The sequence below is a fragment of the Caloenas nicobarica genome, chromosome 1 (assembly GCF_036013445.1).
Source record: "Caloenas nicobarica isolate bCalNic1 chromosome 1, bCalNic1.hap1, whole genome shotgun sequence".
Classification (NCBI taxonomy): Eukaryota; Metazoa; Chordata; class Aves; order Columbiformes; family Columbidae; genus Caloenas; species Caloenas nicobarica.
Window position 1 is genome coordinate 164,153,083 of NC_088245.1, and position 23,387 is coordinate 164,176,469.

Here is a 23,387-nt window from a genome sequence, read left to right on the forward strand (position 1 = left end):
CCGAGCAGAACTCTCCTGGCTCTGACAAAAAGAGTGAAGGAAGAGCATGAGAAAGAGAGAGACTGGAAGATCCCGACTCTCCTTAAATATGAAGCATGATGCTAATGGGATGGAATACTCTTATTGATCAGTCTGGATGTCAGTCAAGCTCTGCCCCGTCTATGACCCCCTTCCTTGATGCCTCACATCTATGGGCAGAGCGCTCAGAATCTCCTTGGCTCTCAGAGCAGAGCAGTTAAAAACATTAACTCTCTTCTGGGGTGTTATCTGTTGTTCTCAAACTAAGTCCAAATAATGACCATGATAGCTATGAAAAAGAAAGGTTTCTAACTGCATGAAGAAAATAACTCATTTTCAGTCAAACCAGAACACTTGTGTTTCCCTAAAATGATGTGGTCAACAGTGAAAGTGATGAAGGATGAACTCTTAGGAAGGAAAAATAGGAAAGTTAAGGTTCGTTTATGAATTTAGGCAAAGGTGAATTTTTAATAATTTATAAAGTAGTCAGAAGGGTATATGTAGGTCAGAGAGGAAGGTTTCAAGACAAGGGATTTAGAAAATTTTGAATACTGAGACATATACTGGGTCTGTCATTTTCTTCATACTAGCCCGTATCAAGCTGTTTTGGATTTGTGGCTAAAATAGTGTTTCACCAGTGTTTCACCCACTGCTAAACAGTGCTTGCACAGTGTCAAGACTTTATCTTTTTTTACCCTCTGCCCCCACAGTGAGTAGGCTGGGAGTGGGTGAGAGGCTGGGAGACAACACAGCAGGGACAGCTGATCCAAATTGATCAAAGAGGTATTTCACACCATACAACATCAGCAGTAGAAGCTGGTGTAAAAGAAGAACAATCAGGGAAGGGGAGTTATCTTCCAAGACAGACATTGTTTGGACAGGGGCTCAGCGTTGGTCTCTTTGTGGGAGGGGATGAGAGATTTCTTTTGCTTTGCTGTTTTGTCTTTCCTTCATCTATTAAACTGTTTTTCTCTCAACTCCTGAGCATTCTCAATTTTTTTTTTCTTATTTTGTGCCCCCAGATTCTTGGAGTGTGGCAGGGAGAGAGGGAAAGTGTCTGTATGGCTGTTTGGCTGCTGGACAGGGTCAACCCAGCGTAAGCAGAAATAAACTTCTTCAATCCTTTCCCATCAGTTTTCCTACTTACCAATAAAATCCTGAAAGACCTGGAATCATCACACTTGCCATTTTGTTAATTTTATCAGGAAACAAGTAGTGATAAAAAGAAAAGAATTTTCGATTTTATTAATTTAGTTTTCATTGCCCTACATTCTTATTAGAATAGTCATCTAATTCGTTAAAGCAAAAAGCCAGCAAAACAAGAGCCAATTTGGAGTACAGATTCACAAATAAATAAATTAGTTCCAGTATAACGATTTCAGAGTTTTTACTTTTCTTTTGAAAGGGTAATAATTTATGATAAAGGAGATGAACATCAGTATTAAGAAGACATGTTCTATTTTAGCACCTTTTACCACAAACAGTATAAAAAGTGGCATTTCCTTAGACAGAATTTCACATTCTCCCAGGCCTTTTTCTTTTGCTCTAAAATGAGATTAGCCAGCTGGAGCTTTTGGATTTCTGCAAAAAAATAAAAGGGAAAGCATTGCAAGTGACATTCAGGAGCATTGTATTGTTACAAGTATGTGGTATTTAGGAGCAGTTTTGTTCACATGCTGTGCAGCCATTACAGAGAGTTGTTAGTGGGGTATGTTAGAGAGGGAACTGTAGCAATTTTTGAGATAGCAGCTCCTCTGAGTATAAGTTATGATTGCTAAATGACTTTTCAGTGCTTAGACTGAGCAGATCTCAGAGTAAATTTATAGGTGTTATTCTTGTAGTGCCTAGGTGACAAATTACCAGAACTGAAAACTGGAGCTTTCTCTTAGGAAAATAAATCAGTGTGTTAACAAATCGCAGATACCCTCTTGATAAAATTAGTTATGCTATCAGAGAGAAAGTGCATTGATTTCAGGAGACTCTAAAGCTCTTTTTGTGGTTTTCACATGGTAATAGTTTGTTTAGGCTCTGTAAGTGTAATCACAAGAAGATGTAACAAAGGAAAATAGTAATTCTAGCTGAATTAATAGAGAAAAAATTTAAAGATGATTCATAAAATTTCAGTGGTTTTTGTTGTTTCTTAGTAAATTGAGTCTGGTGGGTTTGTTGGGGTTTTGTTTCTTTGTTTGTTTGTTTTCAAGGGTTTGTTTGCTTGTTTTTGACAGCAAGGGCAGAACTCAGCACCAAGTCTCAGATACCCACATACAAGTGTAAAAATAGGTGTGTATATAATAAGAACCAGGCTTCTAAATTCCCATCATGATCAACTGAAATCTTCATGTCATGTGATACATGCTTACATCAAGAAATCTGAGATATCTTAATACCTAAATTGGCACTCAAGTCCGGTCTTTAGGAAACTGCACTAAGGCTATTTTAATAAAGGATTGGATTTCACTACTAAACATAGAGCTCTTGATAAACCTTAGGCTGTACAATACATCTGGGTAAATCTGGCACGGATAACACTGGACTTTCTAAAGACCTGTATTTTTATGGGAAAAACAACAACAACAACAAAAAGCAAACCAAAACCCAACCAACCAACCAAACAAGACCAAAACAAAACAACAACAACAACAACAAAATACCACAACCAAACAATCCACACCCCTGCTAAAAAGAACAAAACCAAAAAAACACAACAGCTGACATCCAAACAGGATAGTCCCAATATCTAAAGTGGCATTAGGCAACTATAGTTAATAGAATCCTGCCCATTGGCCTTTATAATCAGCAAAATTTTCTTTACTACATACTTAAAAAACCTGGACTTGTCTCATCAGATTTTAAGCACTGAAAAATTAAGTAACCTCTTTAACCTGATACAGCCGTCAACAGAAATAAGCACTGCAGAAGACAATCGACCCCATACAACAATAAATGAGACACGCAGAATGAATCACTTATTGGTCTAATTTAGAGGTATTCTGAAAAAGTCTAGTGATATAACCTAAAAATTGTATAACCTAAAAATTGACCAGTCTCTCCTTCTGACTTCTAACATTCAGTGAGCATGACTCACCTTTTTCAAAATCAGTAGGTAACTTCAGTGTCTATAGAAAAGCACTGTATTTAGAAGACTTATAGCCTCAACTAATTAATACAGTCACTACTACTTTCTGACAACTAGTCATTCTTTGCCTAGCAGATTTAGAAAATGTTCCTAATGTAAGTAATGTGCATTTTCTGGTTGGTTGAAACATTTATCAAAAATAGAGGAACGAGGAAACAGAAGATATTAGGAGATCAAATTCCATTTGCAAATGTTGCAAATTCCTTTGGCCAGAAGGAAGAAATAATTTAAAAATGTCAGAATATTTCAAAAACACTTTTTTCCCTTTTTTTTTTGATTCCACAGAAAAAAATATTTGTTTCAGGTTACCAGGTCTTGAACTTTTAAAAAAATTGTGATTTTTTTTTTTTTACTGTAATCCAACCTCCAGTAGTGACAACTGAATCACAAAAAGAAAATGATAAAAACAGCATAAGATCTGAAGGGATTTATTGAATCCTGGTCTCAAAATAAAACATAAACAGAGAGATTCTGGGTTTTTTTCCTTGCTTGTATATACTGTCCTCTAATTTTTTTAGTTAAATCTGCATAGCCACTGGATAAACTCCATTGTGCCAGTCAGTGTAATGCAAGATTCCAGTAGATATTTATGCTATCAGAATAGAAAAACAGATTTCTACAGCATTTTTAATAGTACTTCAGTCAGGAAGTTGGGGTAAAGAATAGTTTATACCTACCTAAGAGTGTCTTCACAGAATATATGTATTCTCTGCTTTTACTCTCTGGAAGCACTAGACATTGGTGTGAAGTAAATCTATGGCCATTTGGCTTACTGCTGGAAAAGTCCATAGGACCTGCTAACAGCGCTCATAGGTAGTGGTGTACAGTATGGCTAAGAAAAATTGCACTGACAGGTTAAACAGCTTTGAAATCCACAATAAGATTTAATATTTTTCTATCTGCCTTAAAACCTGAACAGAACGTTTTAAGTTTTCTTCTCTGAAAATATTAGTCTGGTGTTTAAGTATAGAATTCTTGTATTTCATACTATGTGGATCTCTGTGAAAAGCTCTTCTGAATAAAGTCTTGAGCAAGCGCATCCCTTTTTCAGGCTGTGTTCACGCTCTTATTCATAGAGTGCTCATGAGGGATGCAGTCCCTGGACTCTCACTTATATAAATAAAGTTACCAAACTCTCTATTCACCTTGCTCAATTTTTTCAGTAATTCTTACTTCAAACATTACCTTCTTATAGAGTGCTGTTCAAGTTTTCTTTGTCTTTAAAACTTTATTTTTTTTCCTTGTATCGTATCTTAATATTGAAATTCAAAAGCTGTTTGCTCCTAAAGTATTATGGACAGAGATACCTGAGTAGATCTACATTGCTAAATTAAATAACAGTTAGATTGACTACACGATCCCAGATCACCCCTATTCCTTAATTGCTAGGTATCTCCTTAGCTCTATTTTCAGCCATTCTACACAGTTCCCTTCAAGAAGGTCTGTTTGCCAAAAGCCCATACAGACAGGATTGTAACAGACTTGTCTCCTTACATTGTACATAATCCTTCATCCCTACCCCAGTAGCCCTTGCACTCCCCAAAACTGCAACAAGCCCTCAGGCAATGAATTGGAGACCAAAACACAAAACTGTGTTTTCACACTTTAAAAACATCACTTCGGTATAGCCCTCACGACGTTTCTGAACCTTTGGTTTTGAATAAAATAATGTTCCTTTCTGAGGCAGCTCACACGGAGCCCTGGGGAAAATGACAGTCAATATTATGCCTTTAATAAATAACTATCAGGTGGTGGGGATACAAGCTGTTCTGTGCCACTTGGGCAGGAGCAGCAAGTAGGCCTTTGACAAAAAATAGTAGCTCTAACTCAGTTTTCATTATGCTGCTGTATAAAACGTCTGAGAATGACCCCCGGACACTTCGTAGGATGTCTACAGAGGTCAAAATGTGCTTACAACTGTGCCATATACATCAACAGTGGCTTTTAAGAAAGTCTTGCAGTTTCAATCTAACATGCAAAAGGAAACAAGGAGAAAGGATGTATTTTAGGCAAAATTTTGTGAAAGCTTCTTCAACATTGCTGCCTTGAAGTATTACAGAGTTGTGACAGACTACCATAGTCCTCACGACCTCTTACTGCTTCTCACTTGAAGCACTGTTGATAAATCGCCTTTACAACAGTACTAATAGAATGTCTGAAGTTGGAAGGGAACCCACAAGGACCATCAAGTCCAACTCCTGGCCCTGCATATGACCAATATACAGTTCACACCATGTGTCTGAGGGCATTGTCCAGCCTCTTCTTGAATACTGTCAGGCTTGGAGCCATGACCGCCTCCCTGGAGAGCCTGTTCCAGTGCTCCACCACCCTTTGGGTGCACAATCTTTTCCTAATATCCAACCTAAACCTCCCTTGGCACATCTTCCTGCCGTTCCCTTGGGTTCTGTCATTGGTCGCCAAAGAGAAGTGTTCGGCACCTACCCTTCCTCCTCCCCTTGTGAGGAAGCTGTAGACCATGATGAGGTCTCCCCTGAGTCTCCTCTTCTCCAGGATAAACAAACCAAGTGACTTTAGCCATTACTCATACAGCTTCCCCTCCAAACCCTTCACCAACTTTGTAGCCCTCTTTGGATACTCTGCAGTAGCTTAATATCTTTTTTATACTGTGGCTCCCAGAACTGCACACAGTGCTCCAGGTGAGGCTGCACCAGTGCAGAGCAGAGCAGGACAATCACCTCCCTCATCTGGCTGGCAATGCTGTGCTTGATGCACCCCAGGACACAGTTGGCCCTCTTGGCTGCCAGGGCACACTGTTGGCTCATGTTCAACTGCCATCAATCAGAACCCCCAGATCCCTCTCTGCAGAGCTGCTTTGCAGCATCTTGTCCCCTAGTCTGTATGTACAGCCAGAGTTGCTGCATCTCAGGTGCAAAATCTGGCACTTACTCTTGATAGACTTCATGCGGTTGGTGATTGCCCCATTCTCCAATTTGTCCAGATCCCTCTGCAGGGCCTCTCTGCACTCTAGAGTGTCGACAGCTCCTCCCAATTTTGTGTCATTGGCAAACTTACTAAGTAATTTCACAAATCCTGAGTCTGAGTATTCTATAAAGACATTGAAGAGTGTTGACCCTAAGATGAATCCCTGCGGAACCTCACTAATGACTGGTCACAAGCTCGACGTAACCCCATTTGCTAGAACACTTTGAGCCCAGCCCATCAGCCAATTGCTCACCCAGTTCATTATGTGTTTGTCCAGGCGTATGCTGGACATCTTGTCCAGGAGGGTACTGTGAGAGACAGTAGCAAAGGCTTTACTGAAATCCAAAAAGATCACATCAACAGGCTTCCTTTGGTCAACTAGTTGGGTAACCTTGTCATAGAACAAAGTTAAGTTTGTTAAGCAGGACTTTCCCCTCTTGAACCTGTGCTGGCTGGGACCAATGACTGCATTGTTGTTCAGATATTTTTCAAGAACTCCCAGAACAATCTTCTCCATGATTTTGTCAGGAACAGAAGTGAGGCTGACAGGCCTGTTGTTGTCATTGTCATCGCCATTGACCTTCTTGTAGTTTGGGACAATGTTTGCCAGGTTCCAGTCATCTGGGACCCTTCCAGATTCCCAGGAGCATTGAAAAATCATGAGGAGAGGTCTTGCTATGACATCAGCCAGCTCTTTAAGCACCCTTGGATGAATCCCATCACGCACCATCAACTTGTAGAGATCCAACTGGAGTAGCAAATCCCATACAAGTTCTGGATTGATTGGGAGTTTATTGTTCATGAAGCCATGGTTTTCTAACCCCATGGTTATGGGGCTCCCAAGTCCATCATCATTGTTGAAGACCAAGATGAAGAAAATGTTAAACATCTGGGTTTTTTCTATGTCCCTGTTAATGAGGTGGCCATGCTCATCGATTAATGGGCCAATGTTATTTCTAGTTTGCCTTTTGTCATTAATATATTTTAAAAAGCCTTTTTTATTGCCCTTCACAGTACTGGCCAGTTTCAATTCAAACTGAGCTTTGGCAGAGTGAATTTCCTCCCTGCAGTTGCAAGCAGCATCTCTGTAGTCCTCCCATGATGCCTGACCTTGCTTCCACTGACCGTGTAATTTCTTTTTTCACTGTATTTCAAGAAGAAGAACCCTGCTTAACCAATCTGGCACTGTACATGTTTACTCGATCCAAAATTGTAGGCCCCAGAAAAATCCCTCACTATACAGTAGGTTTGTGGCATAAGCCATGTAGGATACTTGAAATTTTAACATGCCTGAAAACTGAGCAAGTTCAAGAGTTGTATGCCTTATTGTCTTCTGTCAAATGAATTAGCAAGAATTATTTATGCACGTTTGTAATGTGTTTATGTTGGCGGGCATTGGCAGTGAGGGACTGCAAGGGTAGCCCCAGTGAGGAGAGGCCAGGAGCTGCCTCATGTCAGACACAGCCAATTCCAGCCAGCTCTGGTGAACCCAATGGTATGGCTGAGTCCCTCAGAGAAGATGGTGGCGTCTCAGTGAAAATGTATTTCAGAAAGGGCAAAACTCTGCCTGAGGGTGTGGAGCAAGAAAAAATGTGAGAGAAACAGCCCTGCAGATACCAAGGTGCAAGAAGAAGGAGGGGGAGGGAGGTGCTCCAGGAGTTAGAGCAGATATTCCCCTGCAGACCCTGGAGAAGACCACACTAGAGCAGATACCCACACTGCAGCCCATGGAGGACCCCATGTCACAGCAGCAAGATATTTCCTGAAGGAAACTCTGGCCCCTGGAGGGCCCATGCTGGAGCAGGCTTATCCTGAAGGATTGTAGTCCATGGAAGAACTCACACTCGAGCAAGGGAAAAGTGTGAGGAACATTGAATAGCAGAGACAAAGTGTTATGGGCTGTCCATAAACATTCTACAGGCTTGTTTTGTATCAAAAATGTAATATAACAGGAAGAGAAATAAATAAACAAATAAATAAGTTTCTTCTTAACCTGAAAGGATAAGCTACAATTGAGGTGGACAGTCCAAAACTAAATATGTTTCATATTCACTCTGGTTTGGATATCACCTCATACTGTGAAACCTTTGACTGCTACTGAATTCAAACACCCTGGAAGGCCACAGTTATAGGTTACATAGGCTTGTATAATCTAGTTTTGACACATAACAATCACTTGTAACTTCTTTATTTCATACTTTCTTTGTGTCTTTGTATTTTCTGTCCTTATTAACCGTTTTATTTTTTTCTTAATAAGGAAACTTGGGGTATTATATAAAGAATAATATTTTGACACACATTTTTCTGTAATAGTTACTTCATTACAGAAGGAGTATGACCATAATGAAAAAATACTATTGGTGTCTCCATATCTCTCATAGCAAACAGTCAAAGAAAACTTGAAACCGCCAGTGGTCCTTAGAACATTTTAAAAACTTCCTGCTGTGGATAATGCCTACTGAATTTTTACTTTTTAATTTTTTTTTCTGATATAAAATTTTCTCTGATGAAACAGGTAATTGCAGCACACATCACATCAAGCACGAACTAATATCAAATGACTTTCTAATTTAATTTCATCTTCAACCTTCTGAAGAACTAACTTTTTTTTAGTTAAGCAAAATGCCTCTGCTACTTTTTTTCTCTCAGCAAAAATATGAAAGGATTTGTCCTGTAATAAGTGGTCTTGTTCATATTCTTCCACTCTGGCAAAAGAAAGCATTTAAAAACAAACAAACAAAAAAACCCACAACAACAACAAAACTCCTCAAAACCCAAATCTGTTTTGACTTCTTTTTATGTGCCAACACAGTATGTTTAACTAAACTTCTAAAAATAAGAATTTTGACTTGATTCCTGCTCTCCTTGAAAGTAGTTGCAAAATTGCCATCTACATTACCAAAGGCTTAGTTTTATTGCAAAGTTATCCTAAATGTGTATTACTCATGCACCGTGTTTTCTATCAAAAAACCTCAGTAACCCACTATTATTTCTTCATCTCAGGCTAAACTGTAGTTCTCAACAAAATAATATATTCTGAAATAATAGTTATAGAATATTTGCAATGTCTGCACTTAAATCTCATATAATTGTGTACTTATATTTGGAGATAACTAGAGACATTTTATAGATTATATTTTTGATTAAAATCATATGACAATTACAGATATATAATGGATTGGGAAATTGATTTGAAATTTAGGCTGCATTTATTCTAAGACATATCTCTAGCTCTCCTTCTCAATCAAAAATCACAAAATGTCTATGTACAGAAAGATATTTTTAGGAATATAGTAAATGTAATTATCAGAGGAGCTAAAGACACATAATGCTGCATTAAAAACATTTTGTAGTGAGAAAAACAATCATTTTGCATCTTTTGAAGAAATTTGATTTTAATAATAACATCAGAAAAAACCCCAATGTTTGAAAGATTAAGAAAAAATAAGATCTGAAGTGTCAACCATGATGTTTTGTTCATAGGTCTAGCTAGCGCATTTAGTTAAAGACATTCTTTCTGCCACTCTCTGCCACATGCAAGGACATGCACATGTATACACATATATCAAACACAAGCAGCACTGCTCCAGAGCTCAGTTTAATTATGCCCACATAAACTTTTATTAGCATTTATGCTGTTCTAAGATATTCTGTTGGGCATACAGTTTTTACATCAGAAGGTAAAGTCTCTTTTGGACCCTTTTTCTGATCTTCCAGCCCTCATCACTGACTCTCAGTAACCTCAAATGGCAATTGGCTTTTTGCAGGCAAGCTGAATGCAGCCTTTAGTCAACACAGACTATGCAGTTAGGAATGCAGTCCTATAGACTTGACTTATGATACTGATCTGATGTCCTTTGATTAAAACAAGATCCTAAACTGGAATCTAGCCTGTGACAGAGGTTAGATACCTCTGTCACTGACATCTACATTTATATGTATGATATATGTATGAATATGAACCTCAGTTCTAACAGGTATATTGTTGAGAAAAATGGTTGTCTTTTTTTCTTTTTTTCTTTTTTTTTTCTTTTTTTTTTTAACCTTAGATATGCTCCTTTTAGCAGCTAGGCAGCAGACATGGTTAAGTACATTTGTGATTTCAGAGACTGAAAGCCTGTCTCAATTTAGATACAACGAAACTTTAGATACCATGAAACAGAAATATAACAAAAGCAAATGCCAGGTTCTCCACCTGGGATGGGCTAATCCTGGCTATATATACAAATTAGGAGATAAATGGCTGGAGAACAGCCCCATGGAAAGAGACCTGGAGGTCTGGGTTGATGGCAAGTTCAATATTAGTCAACAGTGTGCCCTGGCAGCCCAAAGGGCCAGCTGTGTCCTGGGGCGCATCAAGCACAGCATTGCTAGCTGATCAAGTGAGGTGATTGTCCCGCTCTACACTGCACTGGTGCAACTCCACCTCAAGTACTGTGTGCAGGTTTGGGTGCTTCAAAATAAGAAGGACATCAGCCATCAGAGAGTGTTTCCAGAGGAGGGCAACCAAGGTGGTGAAAGGCCTTGTGGCCAAGACTTGCAAGGAGTGGCTGAGGTCACTTGGTTTGTTCACCTTGGAGAAGACAAGGCTGAGGGGGAACCTCATCGCAGTCTACAACTTTCTCAAGGGGAGCAGCAGAGGAGGATGTGCTGCTCTCCTCTCTCTGGTGACCAGAGGACATGAGGAAATGGAATGAAGTTGTATCAAGCGTTGTTCAGGTTGGGCATTAGGAAAAGATTCTTCACTGAGAGGGTGATCAGTCTCTGGAACAAGCTCCCCAAAGAAGTGATCATGGCACCAAGCGTATCAGAGTTCAAGGAGCATCTGGGCGATGCTTTAAGTCATATGGTTTACTTTTAGGTCATCTGGCAAGGAGCGGGGAGTTGGACTCTAATCATTGATCCCTTCCAGCTTGAGATATTCTATGATTCTATGAAACTTAATGTCTATGTCTACACATACGCAAGTTTGTTATTTCTGGTTGTCTTGCTTAGGCTTCCCAGCATGCATCAAATGTGAAGCTCAGCTCTGAGGGTTTATTCTCTTCCCACTTTATACGTGAGAACACAAATATATATATGATTTCCTTATTTGTTTCATGAGAAAAAGTTCTTTGTTTGGTATTAAACATCACAAACTCTCTATAAATACCAAATGCACCAGCAGCTATAAAAGATAAAACTGACAATAAAATAATATACATCATTTATACCACATCGGTTCATGTGTGTTTTTGCAGCTGAAATAAGAAAAACAGTTACTTAAGCTTAATTTTTGCTTTACTCAGGTTTTTGCAGCCATTTTTGATGATACGTTATTGGGGTTTGATACTTCATTTTATTTGATTTACAATGGAACTATAACAGAAATTTTGCTGTATTTACTGGACGAAAGATATACCCTGGTTACATTAACATTTTCTCCAAAATTCGTTTTCTCTGATAAGCTGACATAGAAAAATTCTTATTCACATAGGTGATGTGAACATATTTTTTCTTGTTTTCTTTTCCATTTTTGTTCTGTTGCTCACTGTTGCCTGTGCTTTTTGGTCTACAGGGCTTGCACAACTACTTTTAGGAATTAAAAAACATTTTTTTTATGATTTAACTGTATTGAATCTTCCATCTGCTTCACAGCATGACACAAATAGTGATGCCAACACAGCGTATGAGTACTCCATGCATAGCACAGATGTGGGAACAGGTGATGAACAAGGAGAAATGCCAAAAAAAAAGCAAATATTGACTGAAGATTTTGTGTCCTGAAACCGTAGTCTTATCTGATTGTGAGAGGAGTCCCTAATCTCTCAGAGAAGAAAAAAAAGGAAAAAAAAAAAAGAGCCAGATTACTTTAAACAATTAAAAAACTAGAGCTTTGATTACTCACTGTGACTGGAAGGCATTGTGGAGGCACATAAGTGCTTCAGATCTCACAAATGGGGCATGGAGGTAGAACAGAGACAGTGATGAGCAGCTAGAGGATGGCTGAGTATGAAAAATTTGTTAGCCAGGAGAGGACAGATAATCACAAACATACATGAAATAAGATGCACTTTCAGTTTGTGATGCATTTGAATAGCGTTATTCAGGTTAAGAAAAGCAAACAAAAAACCACAACCTTTCTAAGGTTCATGATGTTAATGAGTCTTGAATCCTGACTTGTTTCAAAAGGTCTGATACAAAGCTTGTGGCTGAAAATAGAACTAATACCTCTCTAAAACATTTATTTCAGTTTAGAGCATCTTGAACATACCATATTCAACAGATTATAGAATGCTTGAGCACATTTTTCTGTTGCCAGGCCATCTTTCAAATATAATTCTCATGTGAAAATGAATTTTCAATACCATTACTGAATCACAAGTAATTCAGGGACACAGCTATCAGAAAAGCAAGGGTAAAGTGTGAAATTATCATTAGTCTTTTGATTAGAAGTTATAAGAATTTTCCACATTTGCCAAAAGAGTAGCGAAGTGCAAAACAGAAAGAAGAGAGTCAGAGATGGCAGTGCAGTATGCCATCTAGGGCCTTCTTGACTCCATACGATGCAACAAATTACTTATTCATATCATATTTCCTAACTGCTTAATTCTTTGATTATTTTTTTTCTCCCATTGATTCAGGTAACCAAGAGGAATAAGGTTAACACACATCAGGAATAACACATTAACATATCTCTATCATAACTGTCTTGATTGTTTCATGCTCATTACTGCAAATAAATAACAGCCTATGTGTTTATTTTCTCAGTAGAAGAAAATAAAAGAGAATTATACAATTCCACAGATACTTTTTTTTAACCATTTTAATAAATAAAACTTGTTTAAAAATCAGTTAACACCTATTTTAAGACTGAGGACAGTTTCAGCTACAATAATTGACACCCGTGAAGCTTGTTTAGTGTTCTCTAGTGCGTGATTTTTAATACAAACCAGTATTTTATGGAAAGTGAAACAGCTTATGGGAAAATCAACATTCTAGAAGAAATGAAAATTAAAGAGTAATAATTCCAAGACTACTAGTTTTGACAACAAACAAAAGGTCTGATTATCTATCCCACATCTTAAAATGATAATAACTATTGAAATCCATGGGCTTGTATATATGAAGTTCAAAAAAGTAAAAAGGCAATCAGGTTTTACATTTCTCAAAAAATAATTAGCAAATACATAGAGATGGTAATAATGATACTGCAGCTAATAAAGGTTTATATCAGCTGTGTTAGCAACAAATGAGAAACTGATTGTGTGGATAACAGTTAACACAAGCCAAAGGGCAGAGAAACCTGTGAGATGTGACTTGAAGGAGGATGTCATCCATATATGTGACGATTAATGTTGAAATTTTCATCAAAATATCTTAGAGGAAGAAAGATGAGGGCAAGAGAGGGACAAAGTCAAAGCCTTAGGCATTAAGATTAAAGAGAAAACTAATGTAATTGCAAGAAATGCATCATATATATACACATAAGGAAAATTTGTATCAGTGCTGCCACTGCACGCATTCTATGAAGGACTGCACAATATTCTAATGAAAGTTAGAAGACCTGCCAGGCTGTTATCTTTCGTCCACATTGTGTATAAATTAGGTTCATCACCAAGAATCTCAGGAATTACACCTAATTCTTAATATGATTTCGTATTAAAGATCCATGTTATATTACAGTCCATGTTTCTGAAATTCAGGCAGACTGAGCATTTTCACTTAGATGCATTACTATCTGAAACAAACAGAAATACGTATCTACAATATGCCAAATCTCAATACAGTTCACTCTATTCTGAAATGTAAAATGTAGTGCAGGTGAATGTTTCTGAAGCATAAAACAGCTTATGATTTCATAATTATTCTGTCAGAAACAATGCATTGTTGATTGTAAAAGCCAGGGAGTTGGTCATTTTTTATTCTCCAAAGGGTATACATATCAATATCAAACGTATTTTATATCAAGGTTGGTTGGTTGGTTGTTTTTTTAAAGTAACAAAATACAGAAAATTAGGGTTTGTATAAATTATATCATAATTTATTATATTAAAAGTTCCACATCTTCCAAGTTCCTATTCTAAATGTACTTTTCTTGTCATTTTGAGAATGCTGTATGCTATATTAATGCTGACATCACTGAGGAGATTAGGCAACAGATGTTACCTTCTGATTTCAATTTTTCTGAAGTTGTAGATCCTTAACAGGATTCTTTGTTCCCGAGAAAATTATTCCCTTACAAATCTCTTCAAGAAGTAAAAATGACTGTGACTAAATGTAGTTAAAACTCTTCAAAGCAGATACCTAAAGACAAGTGAAAATTCATACTCAAAGACAAGTGATCTTTAGAAGCTCAAAAAATATAATAGCCATTTCAGAACTGATTCTTTTATAATCACTTGTGATCCTTAAAGCCAATTATAGAGACTAAAGCAAAACACAGACAAGTAATTCCTTATTACATTCCACTAAATACTATGAAAAATGTGGCCTACATGTTTTATATCTAGATGACAAGAAGTTTTACTCAGATATTACAAATTTCTAGATTTTGAGCCAGCTGGCAAAGATGCACATAACTAAAAATATTATTTGTGACACATGTTAAAAATATTATTCGTGATGTTATAAATGTTATTCGTGATATGCATAAAAATGTTATTTGTGATATCTGTTGGAGGAACTCTCCAGCAGGGCATAAGAAATGCAGAAGCTTCTTGGAGAATATTTGTGATAACTTCCTGCTCCTAATGATAGAAGAATCAATGAGAAGAGGTATTCTGCTGGACCTCATACTAGCAAGGAGGGGCTCATTGGGGATGTGAAGAGCACAGGCAGCCTTGGATGCAGTGACCTTAAGATGGCGTTCATGATCCCCAGGGCAGGGAGAAGAGTGAAAAGCATGCTCAGAAACCTGGACTTCAGAGAGCAGGCTTTAGCCTCTTCAAAGATCTACTTGGAAAAGTCCCATGAGATGAGGCCTTAAGAGAGATGACAGACTCATGAAAGCTGGTTAATATTCAAAAATCTCCTTCTCCAAGATCAAGAGAGTTCCATCGTGAGAAGTCAGGCAAAGATGCCAGGAGGCCTGCAAGAATGAATAAGGACCTCATGGCCAAATTCAAACAAAAAAAGGAGAATACAGAGAGTGGAAACAAGGATGGGTAAGCTGGGAGGAATACAGAAGCATTGTCCAAGCATGTAGGGATTAAGTCAGGAAAACAAAAACCCAAATGGAATTGGATCTGACCAACGACAAAAAACATCAAGAAGGGCAACTACAGACACATAGGTGACAAAAGGAAGACTAAGGAAGATGTGGGGCTATTACTCGACAAGACAAGGGACGTGGTTGCACAGGGTATGGAAAAGGTAAAAGTACTGACTGCACTCTTTGCCTCAGTCTTTACTACCAAGTCTGACCTTCAAGAATCACAGATCCAAGAGACCAGGAAGAAAGGCTGGATCAAGGGACACATATACTTGATCAAAGACATCACAGAATACTTAGGCAAACAGGATATACATAGGTCCATTGGCTCTGATCGGATGCATACACAAGTGCTGAGGGAGCTGTCAGACGTCATTGCGAGGCCAGTCTTGACAATCTTTATTCATTCATGATGATGGTGAGAAGTGATTGAGGACTAGAAGAAAACAAATGTCATGCCCATCTTCAAGAAGGACAAGGAAAGGACCCAGAGAACTACAGGCCTGTCAGCCTTACCTCAATCCTTACGTAGATGATAAACCAGCTAATCCTAGTATCCATTTACAGGCACATTAAGGACAAGAAAACCACCAGCAGCTGTCAGGAAGGCTTCACCAAGAGGAAGTAATGGTTGACCAACCTAATAAACTTCTGTGATGAAGTGACTGGTTGGCCTGGTAGATGAGAGGAGAGCAGTAGATATTGTCTACCTAAACTACAGGAAGGTCTTTGACACTGTCTCCCATAAGTTCCTCATAGAGAAGCTATTGATGTTTGTGCTCCATGAGCAGGCAGTGCAGTGGATTGAAAACTAGCCGAATGGGCACAGAGGGTGATGATGAGCAGGGCATAGTCTAGTTGAAGGCCAGCAACTAGCAATATACTCCAAGTATCAAAACTGGGTCTGGTCTTTTTTAATATCTTTAATTATATGGATGGTGGGCTGACTTGGCTTTCCACCACATGCCCACCTAGCCTTTCTATAACTCCCTCTCCTCAGCTGGACAGGGAGAGAAAATAAAATAAAAGACTCATGGGTTGAGATAAGGACAAGGACACACCACTCAGCAACTACTATCACTGGCAGAACAGACTTTACTTGAGAAAAATTGATTTAATATATTGACAATTAACAATGAGGTAGGATAATAAGAAATAAGAACAAAACTGAAACCACCTTCCCCTCATTCCTCCCTTCTTCACAGGTTCAACTTCACTCCCGATTTCTGTACCTCCTCCCTGAGTGGTGCAGGGAAAATGAGAAAGAGGAGTTGTGGTCAGTTCACCACATGTTGTCTCTGACAATCTTTCCTCCTCACACTCACTGCTATTGCATAGCAGCTTTTACCCCCTCACTCTATTATCACAGAGGTGCTACCACCACTGCTGATTGGTTCAGCTTTAGCCAGCAGCAAGTCTGTCTTAGAGCTGGCTGGAACTGGCTGTATCAGACATGGAGGGAGCTTCCTACATTTTCTCGCAGAAGTCACACCAGCATCCCCCCTGCTAGCAAAACTTTGCCATGCAAACTCAGTGCACTTCCCTCAGAGGGACCTTAAAATGCTGGAGAAATTGGGGTGATAGGGACATCATGAAGTTCAACAAGGAGAAGTACAAAGTCGTGCACCTGGGGAGGAAAAAACCCATGCACCAGCATATGCTGGGGGTCATCCAGCTAGAGCATAGCTTTACAGAGAAGGACTGGGGGTCATGGTGGACACCAAATGAAACACAAGCCGTCAGTGTGCCTTTGTGGCAAAGAGAGTTAATGATATCCAGGGCTGCATAAAAACAAGTGTCACCAGCAGGTTGAGGGAGGTGATATTTCCCCTCTACTCAGCACAGGTGAGGCCACACCTGGAGTCCTATGTCCACTTCTGGGCTCCTCAGTACAAGAGAGGTATGAACATACAGAGCAAGTTAAATGAAGGGCTGCAAAGATGATGGAGGGATTGGAGCACTTCTCCCATCAGGAAAGGCTGAGAGATCTGGGATGGTTTAGCCTACAGAAGAGAAGGCTCAGGAGGGGTATAATCAATGTAAATAAATACTTGAAAGGAGGTTTCAAAGAGGCTGGAGACAGGCTCATTTAGTGATGCCAGGTGTCACGAGCAGAGGCAATGGGCACAAACTGAAACACGGGAAGTTCCCTCTGAATATAAGGAAAGATTTTTTTACTGTGAGGGTGACTGAGCATTGGAATAGATTTCCCAGAGAGACTGTGGAGTCTCCATCCTTGGAGATATTCAAAAGCTGTCTGGACATAGTCCTGGGCAACTGGTCCTAGATGGCCCTGCTTGTTCAGGAGGATTAGACCAGATGACTTCAAGAGGTCCTTTCCAACCTCAGGCATCCTGTCATTCTGTGAGTATATGTAAAAACTAGAACCACTGAAATAAGTAGCAAGTGATCGGACAAAAGGAAATGGCTTCAAATTGCACCAGGGAAGAAGGTTCAGATTGGTTATTAGGAAAAAAAATCTTCACAGAGAGGGCTGTGAAGCAGTGGAACAGGCTGCCCAAGCACATCTTGGAGTCACCATCCCTGGAGATTTTTAAAAGGCATATAGACAAGGTTCTTAGGGACATGGTTTAATGCCAGAGTTAGGTTATGGTTGTATTCTATGATCTTGAGGGTCTCTTCCAACCAAAATGATGCTATGAATCTATGATTCTATGAAAAAAGTATTATACTATATATTTATAAATTATCATAACACTTTCATCTGTTCTAAAAGATGTTTGTGTTTGTTTATACACAAGAGAATAAATCTACTTAGCATTCTCTTAGAAATATTGATCAATACTCTAGCTTTGTGTGAAAACAAGAAAATACTCATTTTAAAGATTAGCAGCAGTTATAATAACCTTGCCAGTTTTCTCTCTCACCAATAGCCCCTGGGAATGGATTTTCTTTATAGAAATTACCCTTAATGTTAGTGTTCCCAGTCTTTTCTCTGTGGCAGTTTCCTTGTTGCAGACAATGATGAGGATGAGCAAAGCTTGTGGTATTGCATCCTCACAGGATTGCAACCCCATGACAGAAGCTGCTGAATAGATACACAGCTCTAAATCTCCATCCTGATGAGTTCTCATATCAAGATATCTTACTGTCAGACTAAATTTCCTTGGAGTCATGACTCAAAGATGGTGTTTAATGCAAAGAGGGAAAGACCAGAGTCAAATTTGCTGCCGTGCATTCTGATTCTAGGAACACATGTCCATACCAGATGCCAGCCAGCAATGAAGGTCTTGGATGTCGCCAGTCCTAGGTGGGCACCACACATGTCAGTAGGGATCTAACTGCTGGTTAACTTTACACCATCATTGAAAGCAAATCTCTCCAGAGGGTAATTTAATGCACAACTTCAATCTTTGTTCCACAATGAGAGAAATCTTTTCAAGTCCACCAAGCTTGAAGAAATCAAGCATAAACACAGTGAAAATTCAAATTGAGAAGAAACCTGCTATCATACTAAAACACACCACTGAAAAGAGAAACAAGAGCTGTATTTCTTGTGTACAGTAGAATTTCAAAATCAAAAGGTCAGGTTTAGATTCTGAGGTAAACAAAAACCTTCATCAATAATTCATTTTGTCCCTCACATTCTGAAGCACTTGTATGTGCTGGCTAATGTTAATTAAATTTGACACAGGATTGCGGCTTGTATGAAGCATGATTTGTGTTACCTTTCATCCTTTAAGGTCTGCTTGAATAATCAAGTTACAGCAAAGTGCTTGCCTCTAATTCATGTCCCAGGAGGCTAAGGTTTAAGCAATCCACAAATATGCTACCCAGGTAATGCCATTAATTTTTCTTGGCTATCTAGTATTTCTGTCCTGCTCATTATAGAGAAGAGAACAGAAATAATTGGAAAGCAGGCTGCTTTGGCTTGTTTTTCAGGTATTTACTCATATCATAAGCAGTCAGTGTCTTAAATGTTTTATGTCCTGGAGGTGCTTGACTTTTACTCTGACACATTATTTCCTGAATAGTTGTCTTGCTTGAAGTGGTCACCTTAAAAACATAGGCACGGATTGTGACTTGCTGAGTTATTCACTTATTTGGGTTGCTCTCATCTTAAAACTCTGGTTCCCTTGCTTAGGATGCTTGATTCATAAATACAAACACATACAACACCAGTTTTCTTTCATAGAACTATTTACCTACCTCATATTTGAAAAATCTTTTGCATCAAAGATTATGTGTTCTTGCAATCTACCTTGGGATGATGATGCAGAGACAAAATATCCAAACCATAAATGTGAATAAACTCTTCAAATGTGTAACAGACTGTCTTTGAATAGCTTTCATTTAAAACAATAAATGCGAGTGGTACATGCAACAACACCATTATAAATTCATTATACAAAAGATAATGAACACAACATAGCAACTGTTGCAATATACTACAATAAATTGGTTCCAAAATCTGTGAAAAGGCCCTAAGGCACCAATCTCTTTGAGAAACTCAGCTAAAATGTTTGAGAATCCCTCCATTCAGTTCCTCTTCATATATCAAACGCAAATTGCTTGTCAACGTCGCCTTTCACAGCTGATTACCGTCTATCATTTCTCATTTGACATTGACTCCCTGTTTTCCTATGATGCTGTATTTATACTGCTTAAATTTTCAGTCGTGATCCCACTATGTTTTCTGCTGTATAATCTGTTAACCTTTAGTAGGTGTCCTTAACTCTTAGCAAAATGCTAATTAATTATTATTTTCATCTCAAGTTTTTAAAACAACTGGAGTTTGCTATTCTTATTAAATCAAATGTCAACTAGTCATTGCTGGGACTATAGAACATGCTGTGAAAGTACTTTCTTGGAAAAAGCTCTATGTAACATTTCTGCACCACTCTTTTGGAGGATAATATTCTACTCACAGTTACTGGGGAATTTTCTTCTAATTCAAGACTAGCTACTTAAGATTTCATTCATGTATTTTAAATTGCAATATTAGTTTTACTTTGTATACATTTTTTACTAAAAATTGGGATTTATCTATGATTCTGCTTGTCAGTTACATCATTGGAACTTTGACTAGAATTTTATTCTTCAAGAAAGAGATAATATAATTTACAGAAATATAAAATATAAACATAAATAACCAAATATAAATATAAATAAATAATTACATATAAATAAAAATAAAATATAACTTTTCCTTCAGAAGAGTTCAAACAGAGGACAAGGTTTCAGAATAAGGAATATTTGATCACGTCTACTAAAATAGTTTGAGACAGACCATCCTTTGAAAGAGTGTAGTCTTGCCCAGTAATATACAAACAACTAAAGGCTATAAAAGTAATTTATTGAAACCAGTGAAAAAAAATATATATATGATTGAGAAAGAAAAAACAAAAACCAAAACAAAACAAACAATAATAGGGGTTATGCGATGTTATACTGACTGTGCGTCACCTCACAATAAAATTTTGTCATCTCAGTGTCATTTTCATAATCTACTCAGCACCTATGAAACTGTTTCTATGGCTCAGATTTGCAATAGTTTTAAAATTGAACAAAATTCTATCTAAAGACTTGCAATAATATGGGATAAACTTTCTATGAAAATATAAGCACTAAATAAACATAGTATCATGATGAGACGCCAACATGAAGGGAAATTTACCAGGACAGGATTTCTAATAGAGGCAAGGAGATACTAAAGCTACGTTATACATTTGTTTACTGTTCTGTGCACTGAAGTTCGAAGAAGATCAGTTCAAACTGGAGAAAGAACAGAGAAGGGCTACTTGGATAACTAGAGTCTGAAGAGACTTCATCTTACAGAGAATGATGGAACTCAGATGGTTTAGCCTGGTGTCATGGTTTAACTTCACCTAGCAATTAAAAACCACAACAGCTGCTTGCTCACCCCCCCACACACCCCCCCGCACTAAGCAGGGGAGAGAATTGGAATGGAGAAAACTCATGAGTTGAGATAAAACATTTAAATAAAGCAACAAAGTAACAATAATAATAATACTACACTACTACTACTGTAATAACAATACAAATAGAATAACATATAAGAAAGTAAATTATACTCTGTGCAATCCCTCACAAAACTCCAGTCACGCTGAACAGCCAGTCCTAAAGAGGAGAGCACCCTCGTCCCGAACAGCCGATCCCACAAAGAGAGCACAAAGGCAAAAGGTAGAAAGGCCCAAAAGTCAACTGCGAAATGGCAGAATGGCAAAAGGCCAAACTAAAACCAAACTCCAAACAGAACAGAACTCCCAAATGGAACTGTACCAAAATGGAACTAACTATTAATAGCTGGATAAACCAACTTCAATTATAAATGGAGCATGACACTAATGGTATGGTGTAATTCATTTATCAATCCGGGTGTTAGTCAAGGTGCTGTCCAATCTGTGGCCCCCTCCTAACGATTTGCACCTGCAGCTAGATGATGGAATACATCTTTCGCCTCCCTGACAACTGCTAAGATATCAGTAAGTTCTTAACGTTCTTTTCAAACCAAATCTCAAACACTGGAAAACTACTGAGAGAAACAAATTAGTTCTTCTTAGACAAAACGTGGGAAACCTAGTGTGTTTTCACAGTATTCTCATACTAAATCTGAAACAAAAGGCCATGCTATCTGTTAAGAAGAAAAAATTCTGTCTGCATGAGGAAAACTAACTCAATTTCACTCAAACCACCACACCTGGCAAAATGAAGACTGAGAAGAAAGACGACCTCTCTATAAACATACTATGGAAAATGGCACAGAGTGATAATAGCTATCTAATAGAGACAATCTTGGCTCAAAACCTAGTGCATATAAACTAGTCTTAAGTACATTTAGGCCATAAATTAGTGAAAAGATGTTAATCACCTGAGCAGGGAGGTACTAGAGTAGATTTGCAATCAGACTAGTGGAGGAAAATCACTGGAAGTTTCTAAAATAAAAAAACCCCTCCACCACACCCCAAAACAGCTCAATCCAGTTATTAAAAAATTATAAAATGTGTCTCTTTGCAGCACCAGGCAATTTAATTACCTAGCACATCCTTTCTAATCCTATATTCCCTTTAATTAACCAGGGTACATGGTGAGACAACATCAGGCAGTAGTATGGATTTAATGGCCACCTAAACATTCATGGTGGGAAAAAGTGTAACCAGTTAACAGCTTCTCACATATCAGGCACTTAATTGGGGCCACTGAAATGTTACATATCTTCCACAATGTGCAGAATAACTAAGGGTAGCTTTTTCTTCTAACTCTAGAGAATGTTCCTGTCAGGACACAACTAAGTTTTTTTAGAAATTTTGCTTCAGATTTTTTTCATTAAACAGGACCTCATGCCTTGTATAATACACATCTCAAACACCGGCACCCAAATTTATCACCTGAAAATGATGTGCCAGGCAAGCCTGCTAAAAGTAACTACAACTACTTTTGATTCAGAAAATGAAAATATTTTATTTCTGGGGTAGTGGGAAATGTATATTACAGACCTGATTATTATTACTGTTGAAAACCAAATGCCTTTTAATATGACATTTGTTTTGTCCACACAAAGCAAACTCCCTATGGTCAATGCACATTGGGAAGGGATTCACAGTCTGTGAAAAGTAAGCTTCCTGGTATCTATCTCAAATCAATTCGAATAGGGTTTTTTATGGTCAGCCAATTCTCTGCTTGCAGAACTCTAGAATGCCTCATTCTCTCACACGTTAAAGCTAAACATTTTTAAGCTATTTTGCTTGAAATAAAAGACTGGATTTTGGTGTAGATGTATTTTGCCAAAGGCCAGACTGGGAAGATAATAGACTGAATCCCCTCCTGCTCTTTCCCTGGCATAATCCTTAGCCTGACTGTCATGCACTTTTATGATAGTATGAAGTCTGTTGCTGCTCAGTGAAGCATCACTAAGCTGTTATTATGTTAGCTTGATCTGAGACACTATGAAAAGGATAGGAAATCTACATTATTGGGATTGTTCTGAAAAGGCAAAATAGAACATGAATCGTCTCATCAGAAGACACAAATTTAAGTGAAATCATAATCTTGCCAAAAAGTGCTGAATAGCCATAATGCCTGTAAGCCTGTAAGCCATACACAGCTCAATAGAGG